The sequence below is a fragment of the Eptatretus burgeri genome, chromosome 9 (genome assembly GCF_056783735.1).
Source record: "Eptatretus burgeri isolate ZD-2024b chromosome 9, Ebu_testis_v1, whole genome shotgun sequence".
Taxonomy (NCBI): Eukaryota; Metazoa; Chordata; class Myxini; order Myxiniformes; family Myxinidae; genus Eptatretus; species Eptatretus burgeri.
The window spans coordinates 13,545,001-13,559,546 of NC_140969.1; the positions used below are offsets into that span (position 1 = coordinate 13,545,001).

Here is a 14,546-nt window from a genome sequence, read left to right on the forward strand (position 1 = left end):
CCTCAAATCAACTTCAAAATAATAACCTTCTTCTTCGTCATTCAATTCCTCTTGAGAAGAAATAACAATATTCACCAAAGCCTTTTCATAATCCTTTTCTTCCACCCACTCTAATTTACCATAAGGCAGAGATTGAGACATTGCCCATCCATACAAATTATTAGCATCAAAATACATCAAATAATTACTATCTTTTTCACTATCATAATTTGGAAGATATTTATTATTTTCTTTAGCATATCTTTTTGAACATACTTGTGATATTCCACCTCTCTTGGACTTCTCAATCATCAAAAGCATATCAACATCACTGATTAAATCTATATCTTGTTTTGTCATTTTCAACATTGCACTCCAAGCTAAACCAGGAGCTGTGAAATAGTGGGCAGGATCTAATCCATAACAATTTTTATAATGACAGAGTGATCAAAAAGCTTCAAACACATCAGCTAACAATAAAACATCTGTTTTTAGATATAAATCATGATATTCTCCAAGGTTCTTTATCTTAAATATTTTCCATATTTCTTGTGCGTGTTTATATTCCTTATCACTCATCTCTTCTTCATAAAGGTTATTATAGAAACTTTCTTTTGATGGAAGTTGTGTTTCTTTAAATCTCATAAATGAATCCATATAATCATAAGGATAAATTCCCTTACTTGTAAGAATTTTCTCTTTACTTTGAATTTCATTCCTTGTTTGAATTTCCTCTCTCGTAAGAATTCCTTCTTTAATCAGAATTTAATCTTTAATCAGAATTTCCTCTTTAGTTAGAATTTCATTCATTGTTCGAATTTTCTTTATAATTAGAATTTCATCTTCAGTTAGAATTTCTTCATTAATTTCCTCATTAATTAGAATTTCCTCTTTACTTTGAATTCTCTCTTTAATCTGAATTTCCTCTTTAGTGAGAATTTCCTCTTTTGGAAAGAATGAATTAAGATTTGGAAAAGAGTCCGTGGAGCTTAGATTTGATGCGAGGTAGGCTCGTGGTGTTCCCATAAACTTGTTAGAATCTAGAAACCTAATACGAGTTAAAGGTTTTGTGAATATCATTTTTGTAAATGAAATATACTTTTGACTTGTGTTTGTTATGGCAGAAATATTCCCTGGTGTTTTTGAAAGTTCATTTATAAATAGATGTGTATCATAGTTGGCGCTGTTGTGAAGAAAGACTGGAATAAAAGAAGGTAATTTATAATTAAGATTACAACAGGAATGAGCGGAACCTCTATATTTACCAGTAAGATGACAACCCTAACTCCTTAATTTCCCCCTCACAAATATGACAGATATTGTTCTTTCTAAATTCTAATTTTTCTTCTTTGGTTAATTTCATCGGTTCATTTGTTTCTTTCATTAATTTAGTGAGTCTTATACAATCCTTTTCTAATCGTTTTACAAACTCTTGTGAAGCTTTTTTCCACGATAATGTTCAAGTTTGTTATACTTTTCTCCAACAGATGATTTGATATAATAACAGAAACCACAAGGAATATGTTTTTGATATTTATTTGTATATGATTCTTTTGGATTCGGAGAAGCAGTATTAATCTTTTTAAGGATACACTCAAAATCAGCGTATATCACAAATGGGTGCATGATAGATTTATTATAATCTTCAAAAGAAATCTTTTCACCAGGTTTAGGCATTGTAATTACAGCTGATTTATGATTACTACAATATTTTGAATGTTGTTCTAATCGTTCTTTTGTATGAAATGAATTAAGACATCGCTTACAAGGATATATTTTGTTTGCTGTTCTGAATACCTGAGAAGAGATTAATCTTGATAAATTATTGATGTATGTGTAATGTGAATTCTTTCCAACACTAAAATATAAAAGATCAATGTGTGTTTCTTCATTTTTATAGTTGTTTGAAATTTTTAATATTTGAACTTTGTTTGTATCCATTAATCCATATACATTAATATAAAGATTATTCTTTTTCTCAAATTTAGGAATATCTGTTAGTGGCATTGGGAATTTAAAATCTTTAATGTCCAAGGTATTCTCATATTTCATATATTGTTTTACTCTTTCTGAATTACATTTTGGTGGATGAAAGTGAGCAAGAACAGACCAGAGAAAACATTTATTATCATTGTTCTTAATATTAACAACTGCCTTCTTTAGTTTTATTTCTTTTGGTAATTCAATATAAGAAGAAGCTTTAAGAGGGTTTGATTTTAGAATGTGTATATCTAAAAAGATGATTTTTTAAATATTGAATCCACTTCCTACCACTGTATTATCAACATCCTCCTCTTGTCTTGATAGTTCTTCATAAACCCCACTATTCAAAAAATCTTGAAATGATGTTATAAAATGAAGATCTGTTCTCATATAAGGAGTATGTTCTTCATCTTGTCTTTTCATATTCATTTTCACTCCCATATAAAACTTTAAAGTTTTCATTTCTTTTAATGTCTTTTTAATAAATTTTTCAACATCGGGTTTCACTATTTCAATTGATTCAGCTATTGATGATGGACCGGGTTCTCCAAATTGAAAAATCCTTATTTTTATATGCCCTTTAAATGCCCCATCAGTGTTTTCAATATAATAGTCTCCCTTTACTTTAAACTCATTTTTCTTGTGTTTTTGTGATTGAAGATGTTTATTATAACTACTCTTCAAAACATCCTTTGAACAGATATCACAATGTTTTCTTTCCAACTCAAGAGGAGATATTTGATGAAATAGATTAAATGTGTGTTTGTTGGTTCGGAGGTGTTTTCTATAATGTTTATATTCGTGATTACAAACATCGCAGTACGTTGTATTCACCATATTTATATAATAAAACTTTGCTCAAACTAAAATTTTCTTGATGAAAATTTCGTTTAATTTATAGGTGAATCTGTGCTTAAAACCATTTTATCCTCCAACTTTTTCACTTAATAAATACAATGTTTCAAGACACAAAAGACAAGTTGTTGTCAATGTTGTCAAAACAAAAAATGTTGTCGTTGAATCTGGTAATGAAAAAAAAGTATATTGATATCGATGGTAATATTATTAAATATGAGTCAATATACAACTGAAAGTACAGATGAATTTCAGTTTAAGTAAAGTTTTACTTTATAAATATGCTAGACTTTCCTGATTCTCCATATGACAAATTTGAGAATTGTCCTGCGTGTGAAAGACGGGGATTAAACACAGAGTCAAAAGCCTATAAACAATGTATATTCTGTGATTATCTTCTAATTAATGATAATAAAAAATATAAAAAGGAAAATAATTCTTTTAGATTTACACCAAAAATGAATTACTTTACAAGATTGATTCGAGAAATGAATGTAAAGTATGAGGGTGATAACATACCTTTCCTTACAAGGGAAGAAACTGAACGTATCAGAGAAATGTTCAAAGGATTGTTGTTATATATTATTCATGGATGTAATTTTCAGGGAAATATCAACACAAGATATTGCATAAATAAAATAATGGATTATCTTGAAATTAAACCTGAACTTAGGATAAAATATAGAGTTTCTAAAAAAGCCAATAATAAATTAAATAACCTGTTTTCCAAATATATAAATGAATGATTTTTTACCCATTTGGGAAAATAAGATAAAATTTAACAACCATAAAAATCTCACAAATTCATTAAGATGTCTCATAGTTGGTTCAAGTGGATGTGAAAAACCCTGCTTACTTTTAAAGATGCTCCTCACTCCCAACTTTTTAGATTATGATAATTTAATAATTTTCACAAAGTCGAGTTTTCAACCAGAGTATCAACTACTCTCATAAGGTTTTAATGCTGGTCTTCAAAAAGAAGATATAATCGGTTTATTTAAACGTCAAAAAAACCGAAATGATTATAGCATTGAAGATATAATTCAACTATTTTGTGATACACAGAGATGTAAAAAGAAATCAAATCCGATAACTTGTATTCTTAGTGATAATACGGATGATATACCGTCTCCCCAAGATTTGGATAAATCAAAAAAGAACCTCGTTATCTTTGATGATTGTGTTAATGAGAGAAACCAAACGGTAATGGACAGCTACTACACAAGAAGGAGACATTCTTCTTGTAATTGTATTTATCTTAGTCAATCGTACTTTCAACTTCCTCGTCGTTCCATCAGAAACAATGCTAATACTTTTATTTTATTCAAGTTAAATTCAATAGATATCAATAATTTTTGGAGAGATAATTGTTCTACATTATGTAGTAAAAAGAAATTTGAGGATTACATGAAGCACACGACTGAAAAATATAAATATATTGTTGTGAAACAAGATGAGACATTAAGGGATATATTTTTGTTTTATAAACAATAACATATATAAATGACAACTATTATTGTAAATCTTGTGGGTAAATCTGCTTCTGGAAAAAACTTTCATAAATCAAGGTTCTTGTGTAGTACAAGTGAGAATATTGTAAATTTACTTGAAAAACACCCCGTGATACGCATTGTATCAACAACAACTAGAACAATAAGACCTGGAGAAGTAAAAGGTGAAGATTATCACTATATTTCAGTTGAGGAACATATGCGATTGAGGAATGAAGGTCAAATATTTGAGGAGGTTTCTCTTGGTACAACAAAATATTCACATTGTAAGAGTGAGTAGAGGAAACTAAAATCTGGTGGTGTTGGGATATTAGAAACTAATCCAGAAGGAACGAGACAAATTATTAAACATCTAAGCGGAGTGAAGATTTTATCATTCGGTTTTGATGTTGATGAAGAAACTCAACGCAAACGTATGAAAAGCAGAGATGCAAGTATTAGTGAAGAAGAAATTACAACTCGCATTAATGTTAATAAAGAATTTGATGAAATATTTAAAGAAAAGGATTTATTTGACCACATCGACTTGAATGATGAAGAAAAGGAAAATTTCCCTGTTGATCTTTACAATTCATTAAATGATATTTTACAATAAATAAATGGATGCAAAAGAAAGAGCAAGAAGATTTAAGGAACATCAAGAGTTGGTTTCAAAAGTTGTAAAACAGCAGGAAGACATAAAGAAGAAACGCAGACAGAAACTAACGGGCGAAGAAGCATTTGAAAGAAAACAAGAGAAATTTTTTAAACCACTTTTAAAAACTTCCCAAGAAAAAATGAAAGATGTTTCCACAGTTCCCACAGTCGAATATACTCCTAAAAAACTTCAAATGTTAAAAGATTTTGATCAAATGACGGAGGAAGAATTAGAGCATTTAGGAGAATTAAAGGTATATGATGATGAAGGTTTATTTCAACAACTGGAAGAGATTAATCAACCCCCCGATTATATTGTGAATGCTCTTCAAAACAATGAATATTCAGCGGATTCAAAAACCAAAGCAGGACTCATTCCAACAGAACAACCAGAAATATTTCATCTTGTTCAAGAAAAGGTATTGATATTTAATGATGAATTAAGGTTCTTGGGTTCTGCTCAACCCCCTGTTAAACTAACTCCGAGATTAATGTTTCTTCTCACAAAAGATGGAAGACAAGGTTCAACTGTGAGGAATGAATCAAAGTATATTGATAAACCATTGGATATGAAAAATAATGATGATAGAGTATATATTGATCTGCTGAACACTCTAAATTATAGGGTTAGTATTTCTAGTAAAAGTAGGAAAAATGAGAAGGAGAAACACATTATTCAGGCTTTAAGTATCCTTGGTTCAGGTATTAGTTTTCTTCCAAATGACCCATCGCAATTAGTTAATAGACTGTTATTGTTGTTTGGTAGTAAGAATGCTGGAAATAACAATTGTTTTAATGAAGCATCAGCCATTTTAGACCAGTTGATGAACATGAAAATAATTAATAAATCTCAATATAAAGACATTTTATCTCATATTAAATAAGATGAGAAGCACAATCCTGAGTTTTAATTTCACAACAAGCGACCACACATCTTCATTCCCATACCCACTACAACTTGACCCAACAAAAGAATATGAGGCATCTTTATTGTTCATGGAAACCTATAATACCTTATTTAATATAACTGATAAAAATGACAAGTTTAGTTATAATCCCGGAAGTGGATACAAAACGATAACAGTCTCACCCGGAGCATATGAGATTTCTCAAATATCTTCCGAAATTGCTCGTCTTATGAAAGAACAGGGTGATGAACCAAAAAATATTGTTATAGACATTCAAAAACATACTTCAAAATCAACGATTAAAGTTAAAAATAACTACAAGGTTGATTTCACAATTGATAATTCATTTTGAGAGTTATTGGGTTTCTCCTCAAAAAAGATTGAAACTAATGGGACGTTTTACAGTGATAATGACATTCAAATATCCTCAGGAATAAATTCGGTGTTAATTCACTGTGATTTGATTGATGGTGCTTATAATGATGGAAAAAAAACAAATGCAATATTTTCATTCAGCGCATACTCACCCCCAATTGGTTATAAATTCAATATGGAACCCAAAAATTTGGTTTATCTCCCTGTGTCAGGAAAAACCATACACAGAGTAAATTTTAGGATAACCGACCAAGATAATCGTATGATTTCTTTTAATGGAGAAGTTATATCCATCAGAATTCACCTACGTGAAGTTTTCCAATAAATAAATACGATAGTTATTGTGAGGAAACACGACTTGGGAAAATATAAAATAATTACAGGGGATGGGATGTTCCTTTCCCCATACTACAAGGGTGAAGGTATGTATCTTGGTAGAGGATACTATAAACCTAAGAGACAAAGGGGTGTTGGACATCAATTTAGAGGAGATGGGATAATTGATACTCTCATTGGTTCAACTATTCTAAAACATAAAGATCTAATTGGTTCAACTGCTTCTGCTGTGGGAAATGTTGCAGGTGTTGTAAAGAGCATAAAAGATGCCCAGAAGGAATCTCATAAATTACAAGCAATAAAAGAAATTAAGAAAGGCAAAACTCAGTTGTCCCCCCAAGAACGACAGAAAATAATTCAAATACTTGGATCAGGGTTTCAAAAGTTTTAACATCTTTTTTCCTAAATAAATACAAGTATGGAAGCAATTGATAGTATCTATGAATTGGATGATACTATTATTATCTCAAACTCCACTAAAAAAGAAGATTACTTCAAGGTAAATGCAATAACTGGAACAGACTGGAATACGAATGGTACAAAAAGTTTTGAAATAAATAATCAACAAACCTATTTGAATCTCTCCGAAAGTTTCTTGTTGTGTAAATTTAAATTCACTAAAGCTGGGAATAACACAAACGCTACACTTGTAAATGATTTCTTCTGGAAAATGTTTGATAGTGTGCGTTTGTATATTGGAACACAAGAAGTTGAAGCAGTTGATTATGTCTCTGCTGTATCTGAAATGATGAAATTTACACTCTATACATTCAGTGATAGAATGGGAAAGGGGTCTGTCAAAGGTTTTATTCCTAATATGTCAACGGGAACAAACACAGACCCTGGATATACTCAAAGGAAAGGAATGTATAATGATGATACAAAAGCAGAAAATAGTTTTACTGTGGCAGTTCCTCTTAAAGGTATATTTGGATTTTGTGATCATGATAAAGTTCTGTATGGTCTTAAAATTAGATTTCAACTACAAAGGAATGATAATGAAAATCGATTGCTTTTTGGTGTTGGTAATGCTTTTGGTGATCAGAATAAATTTGTAATTGAGGAGATGAGTTGGTATATCAGTGAATATACTCCTAATCTTAAAACAGAAGAGATGTTGAATCGAAGACTTAACTCAAAGAAACCACTCAGTGTATCATACCTCAAAAGAAGATGTCAACACGTTAAACTCAACCAAACTACTTACACGTGGAATTTGGGTGTTCTGGAAGGAAAGCCACGATATCTGTGGATCATTTTTAAAAAGCCAGATGGTGATACTGCAACTGATAAGAATAATGCATTGAGTGATAATGCTAAGGTGAAACAACTTCGCGTTTCTCTAGATGGAACATTTTATCCACGAGATAGATTGGAAATTAATTGGGAAAAAATGATTTTGCTGAAGCATACAAGTCTTACCAAAAGGTGTGTGAAAGTAATGGAAATAAAGAACCTATTTTGGATATGACAGCATTTAAAAGTTTGTATACAATCTATGCGTTTGACCTGAGCGCTCAAAAGGAAACTATGAAGTCTAATCGAGTGGATACTTCCCTATACATTGAAAGAGGAGAGAGTGAAGAAGTTGATACATATTGTTTGCTTTTGGAAGAAACAGAATTGCAGATTAATACAGATAATGGTGTGATGATTAGTCTCACATAATTTTTTGTTAAATAAATGAGTGGCAAAGTACCAACTGGGGTATATGTTAATCAAATCAATCTTCATAAACTATCATCTTGTGTTCAAAATCAAGAGCCTTGTACGATTAATGTTAATACAATTCAGAGAAAAGGAGCAGTAAGAATTGATGTTTTGCTCACAAGAGAACAGGTTAAAATCTTGAATGACACTGGCTCACTTAAAATTAAAATGACAAGACCAATGTTGAAAAAATATTCAATAAGAGAGACGAGTGGAACATTTCTTCCATTTCTAATTCCTTTATTTGCTGGTTTAAGTGCGGTTGGAGCATTGACTGGTGGTATTTCAACAGCGGTGAAAACTGCCAACGAAAGGAAGGCTCAACTCCAGGCTCAAAAAGAATTGGAAAGACAAAACAAAGAGTTGGAGAAACAAATTAGTGGAAGTGGTGCAATTGTAGATTTTGCTGAAAAACTTGAAGGTCTGCCTGATAAAGCGAGATTGTTAGTTGGAGATATGCTTTCTTCTATAGCACAAGCAGGTGTAAAATTAACGAAAATAGGTAATGGATTATATCTTTCTAATAAATAAATGAGCATTGATGAGTGGTTTAAAGAATTTGGAAAGAATACAACATCAAATTTACAACTTGTCAAATATTGTAAGAAATTAAAAATTCATAATGTGGTTATTTGTATGAGAGATGAATTAAGAAATGTGCCGAAACATACAAAGAATATTATTATGAACTTAGAAGATAATAATGGGAACGGTTCTCATTGGGTTTGTATTTTTAATAGTCAAGACAAATATTATTTTGATAGTTTTGGTCTTCCACCACCTGTTGAAGTCATAAAATTCTTACAGAATGGTGTTTATCAAACATTTCAAGTCCAAGAATTAAATTCCAAGTGTTGTGGTCAATTATGTCTATATGTGTTATTTCAACTCAACAAAAATAAAAAATTTGATGATATTATTTTTAATCTAATATAAATGACTTATGTTGGTAAAGATGGTTCTATCTTTGGTGTATCTCAAGAACTGGATATTGATTTATCAAATTATTACACAAAGGCACAGGCTGAACGACATAAATATAATATAACCAAAAATATTAACATGAAAAATGCTTATAAATTAAAAAATTATCCAAGCCCGACTGACGCGAATGACTTGGTGAGATTAAGCGATTTATCACAATATATATCCTTAAATAAAACGGCCGTGTATTCCAAAGATACAGAAGTGTTGATATTATCTCCAGGTCATACAGAATTCACAGTTCGAATTAAAATAAATTTTTATAAAGAAGGGCGTATCGTTTGTATGAGAATAGAACAATGGGGGTATGATATGAATGATTTAGGGTATAATTGGTCATTTAAAATTAACCTCGAAGACCTGGAACAATTAAATCAGTCTCGTAAGGAAGAATATTATCCACTTGGTATCGAGAATGAGTTTTGTGGGGCCACGATTAGTAAACAACAAATAAAAGAATTTAATAAGGGTAAATATAATAATGGTTTTGCCCTTGTTTATCTCATGAAAACAGAAAAAACAGGATTATATATAATAAGGAAGGAAATACAAAATGATTTAACTATGGGAAGATGGGGAGGTGTTTTGTGCCATAATATTATTCCAACATATATTTCTAATTCATAAATGACAGCAAGAAGGCTTCAAGAAAATTATCATTTCTGTGTCCAAGCATACCTTCAAGAAAAGGGTATTCAGTATTTTAATAAATATGTTCTACAACATAAGAATGATGTATTTTCAATAAAAGATTGGCATTATGCTGATGTTGATAAACCGACAACTTTAGATTTAATGAAAATGTTAAATAATGAAAAAATTATAAAGTTAAGAAAAGGTAAGGCTCTTTTAGAAATTCAAAAGAAATTATATTGGTTTCCTGTTGTAAAAAATTATTTTGGAAACAGGAATAACAAGAAATCCTGATGAAATTATGTATGATATTCTATGGGGTGTAAGCGATTCAAGGATAATAAGGGATGAGGAAGGAGTTGAAGAAGAGAGGGAACAGGAGGAAAAGGAGAAGAGAGAGAAGGAGGGGAGGGAGAAGAAAGAGAAGGAGGAAAAGGAGAAGAGAGAGAAGGAGGAGAGGGAGAATAAAGAGAAGGAGGAGAGAGAGAAGGAGAGGGAGGAGAGAGAGGAGAGGGAGAAGGAGAGGGAGGAAAGAGCGAGACAAAATAAATATCAAAATATGGAAACCAGTGAGATTAAAAAAAGATTGGGGGTATTACAGAAAATAACTCAACCCACCGAGGAGGAAAACAAAGAATTGACAAGTCTATTTGCAATACTTTCGACAAGAATATTGACATCGACAAGATATTCATTTTAATTCAAGTTTTTCATTTTTATTTTTTTTCTTAAATAAATGGAGGAGAGAGTGAAGGCATTTCTAAGGAATCTTTATGTTTTAAAAATTAAGATTCAAATGTGCATGTTGGAAACTAAAAAGGTTTTTGCACTCTGCAGGAATTTTTCACATAAATAAATGAGTTATTGTCTCAAATGTAAAAAGAAAACTAATACTAAAAATATTTCATATATTAAAAGTAAAAATAACAGGGTTATACAAAAAGGTATATGTTCGGTGTGTGGTTCAAAAAAAAATCAATTTATCTCCAAACACAAACGAGGAGGAGATATACAAAAGTTTTTATCAGGAAGTAAATTTACAACTACTGGAATACCAGGGGAATTACATCTTCCAGGGTATTCTTTCTGTGGTCCAGGCACAAACTTGGATAAAAGATTAGATGAGGCAGACAATCCTAAATCCTGGAGTAAACCAATCAATAGAGTTGATGAAGTGTGCATGAGACACGATATTGATTATGGGAATACCACAACGTTGGAAGAAAAGCATGAAGCCGATAGAGAAATGTTGTATAATTTGTCTCTGATACAAAATCCAACCTTGAGAGAAAAAGTTGATCGGTTCATTGTGAAGAAGATGATCAGTGCTAAATTGAAACTTGGACTTGAAAATTCAAAAAACTTATAGGCTCTAATGATGTCATTAAGACTGAAGAGCAATTAGCTGATGAATTACATAAACCAATATTCACAAAGTTTCAGAGAAGGAAAGTTTATTCCAAGGAAGTAGATTATATCTGGTCTGCTGATTTGATTGAACTCAATAATGATAAGGGGTACAAGTATGCTTTAACCGTTATTGATTTGAGGAGTAGATACGCATGGGTTGTACCATTAAAAAACAAAACAGGTAATACTCTTATGTTAGCCTTTCAACAGATATTTAATAAAAGTAAGAGAAAACCTAAAAAATTGTGGACTGATGAGGGTAGAGAGTTTTATAACAAGACATTTATGAATTTTCTAAAAAATAACAGTATTACATTATACAGTACCTTTAATGAAGGGAAGGCAGTTGTTGTTGAGCGTTTTAATCGTACCTTAAAAGAGAGACTATATAAAAAATTCACACAACTCGGTTCACAACAATGGTCATCTTTTATTCAGGATATTGTGGATAAGTATAATGACACGATTCACACGTCAACAAATATGAAACCATCAGAAACATTTACAAAATTAAAATATGAAAAAGAGATTAATGTCAGAAAACCTAAGTTCAAAGTTGGTGATATCGTAAGAATATATAGGTGGAAATCTCATTTTGAAAAAGGTTATATTAAAAGATGGACGAACGAACTTTTTAAATTGTTGATGTAATAGATACGGTTCCTTGGACTTATAAGATATATGATTTGGAATGGGAAGAGATTTTAGGTTCATTTTATTCACAGGAATTACAAAAGACAAAGATAAATTGAAATTTTTGACTCCGCCACTTGTTTGACTCCGCCCACACAAAACCCACCCACATAAACCCCACCCCACACAAGCTCCACACAAACCCCACCCCACACAAACCCCACACAAACCCCACACAAACCCCACCACACACAAACCCCCCACAAGCACCACACAAGCTCCACCCATATTCATCATATTCACATAATTAGTGATTAGTTAATTAGTTCCCCACACACAACATGTTTATTTAATTAAAAAATTATCCACCCATCCACACAAGCTCCACCCATCCACCCATCCACCCATCCATTTATCCACACAAACCTCATCCACATAAGCCTCATCCACATAAACCCTGCCCACACAAGCTCCACCCACATAAACCCTGCCCACATAAACCCTGTCCACACAAGCTCCACCCACACAAGCTCCCCCCACATAAACCCCTCCCACCGAAGCCCCGCCCACACCAGTCCCACCCACACAAGCCCCACCCACACAAGCCCCACCCACACACACCCTGCCCACACAAGCCCTACCGAAGCCCCGCCCACATAAACCCCACCCACACAAGCCCCTCCCACACAAGCCCCACCCCCCTCATCCCCCCTGTGCGCCCCCCACCTTTGACCCACCACCTCCCTCATCCCACCCCCACCCTTCCCCACACACACATCTGGAGGGGAGGGGTGGGATGAGGGGGTGATGGGTCATTGGGGGAGCGCACCTAACCCCCTTAATGTCTTCATCCTTTTTTTGAAATTCAAAATCAAGTTATTGTAAACAAAACAAATATAATTTATCAAAATTGAAAATATTAAATATTCATTTGCGAGAATGTATAATCTTTCCCAGCAATCTTCTTCAGATGTCTTGTGATTTCGAAACTCAGACACCATATTCTGTTTTGAAACAAAAAGTGGATAATAATTAGGTTTTATAAAGATAATTACATGGTAATATGAGTAAGCCTGGTGTTGGTTCTAAGTTCAAGCCTCGTTGACCACTGAATTAACACACCAGGAGGCCGACTCAGCCTGTCATCCTTTCAAGGCCAATAAAATGAATTCCAGTGTACTGGCAAAACCGCGTCCAAACTAATGATGCAACCAACATAAGGCGACATTCCAAAGAGAGAGTGATATTAATAAAAGAATAAATAAACAAATAACTAAATAATAATTCAGAAACATTTACCTCCAGAAAATCATGTGTTGTACCAGATTGCTTCAACAGCTGATGTTGTGTGATCGAGCTGAAAAAAAAAATTAATAATGAGTCAAGGGTATAGATGGAGAGACAGACAGAGAGAGATAGGTAGAAAGACAGACAGAGAGAGATACAAAGAGACAGACAGGGAGAGATAGAGAGAGACAAACAGACAGGGAAAGAGACACACACACACACACGTACACACATATATATATATATATGTATATATATATATATATATATATATATATATATATATATATATATATATATATATATATATATATATATATATATATATATATATATATCTATATATATATATATACAGATATACACACACAGACACACATATATATATATACACACACGCACACACACACATATTTCTACACACACACACACACACACACACACACACACACACACACACACACACACACACACACACACACATCTCACCATTGGTTTAATTTATTCGAGATCAGAGGCCGTGATAAGACTTCGTACCAGTCATTATAAATGTTTTTCAATTCTCTTCTAAAATCATTGACCTCTTCAATAAGAGCATTCATTTGATGCACCTCATCGTGATATATAAACTCCACTTCTTCCAAGGACCTGCCAGGAAAAAATATATATTTTCGCATTATCACGATTTAATTTATAATCAATTGCTTCATTGTTCAAAGAGGAAACCATACACAAACTTACCAACTTTGTAGTGAGCTGTTATCTTCATCGGAAGAGAGTGAGTCCATGTCTCAGTTTTTTTTACCATTGGTACAAGATGGCAAAAAGATCAGAGGCCGTGATAAGACGTCGTGTCAGTCTTTAAAAATGTTTTTCAATTCTCTTCTAAGATGATTGACCTCTTCAATAAGAGCATTAATTTCATGCACCTCGTCGTGATATGTAAACTGCTCTTCTTCCAAGGACCTGCCAAGAAAAAAAAAATATATATATATATATATATCAGAATTATCACGATTTAATTTATAATCAATTGCTTCATCGTTCAAAGAGGAACCTATACACAGGCTTACCAACTTTGTGTTGAGCTGTTTTGTTCGCGGAAGAAAGATCGCTCATGTCTCAGTTGTAAAAATGAAAATCCCGTCTGGCAGAAACTTTGTCTGGCGAATCACTTATAAAGCAACGATGAGGAGATTGCTTAATCATTGGGTGTGGCCACAGGAAATGACGCTTCGGGAGAGACAGCTTGGAAAATAACTGAGAGATATATTCTCAAATTGTATGAATCATTTTTAAAACATAC

The 14,546-nt window shown here is 32.4% G+C and overlaps 1 protein-coding gene and 1 long non-coding RNA gene across 2 annotated transcripts in view; one reads left to right on the forward strand and one right to left on the reverse strand.

Moving 5' to 3' along the window:
* Positions 1-14,546, forward strand: part of LOC147019555 (uncharacterized) — a 438,487-nt gene that overhangs the window by 263,781 nt on the left and 160,160 nt on the right. The window lies entirely within an intron of this gene.
* Positions 11,064-14,494, reverse strand: LOC147019557 (uncharacterized). The gene is made up of 3 exons (XR_015061458.1): positions 13,982-14,494; positions 13,730-13,888; positions 11,064-13,310 (listed from the first exon to the last, which is right to left on the reverse strand). It is a non-coding gene; the product is annotated as an uncharacterized LOC147019557 (long non-coding RNA).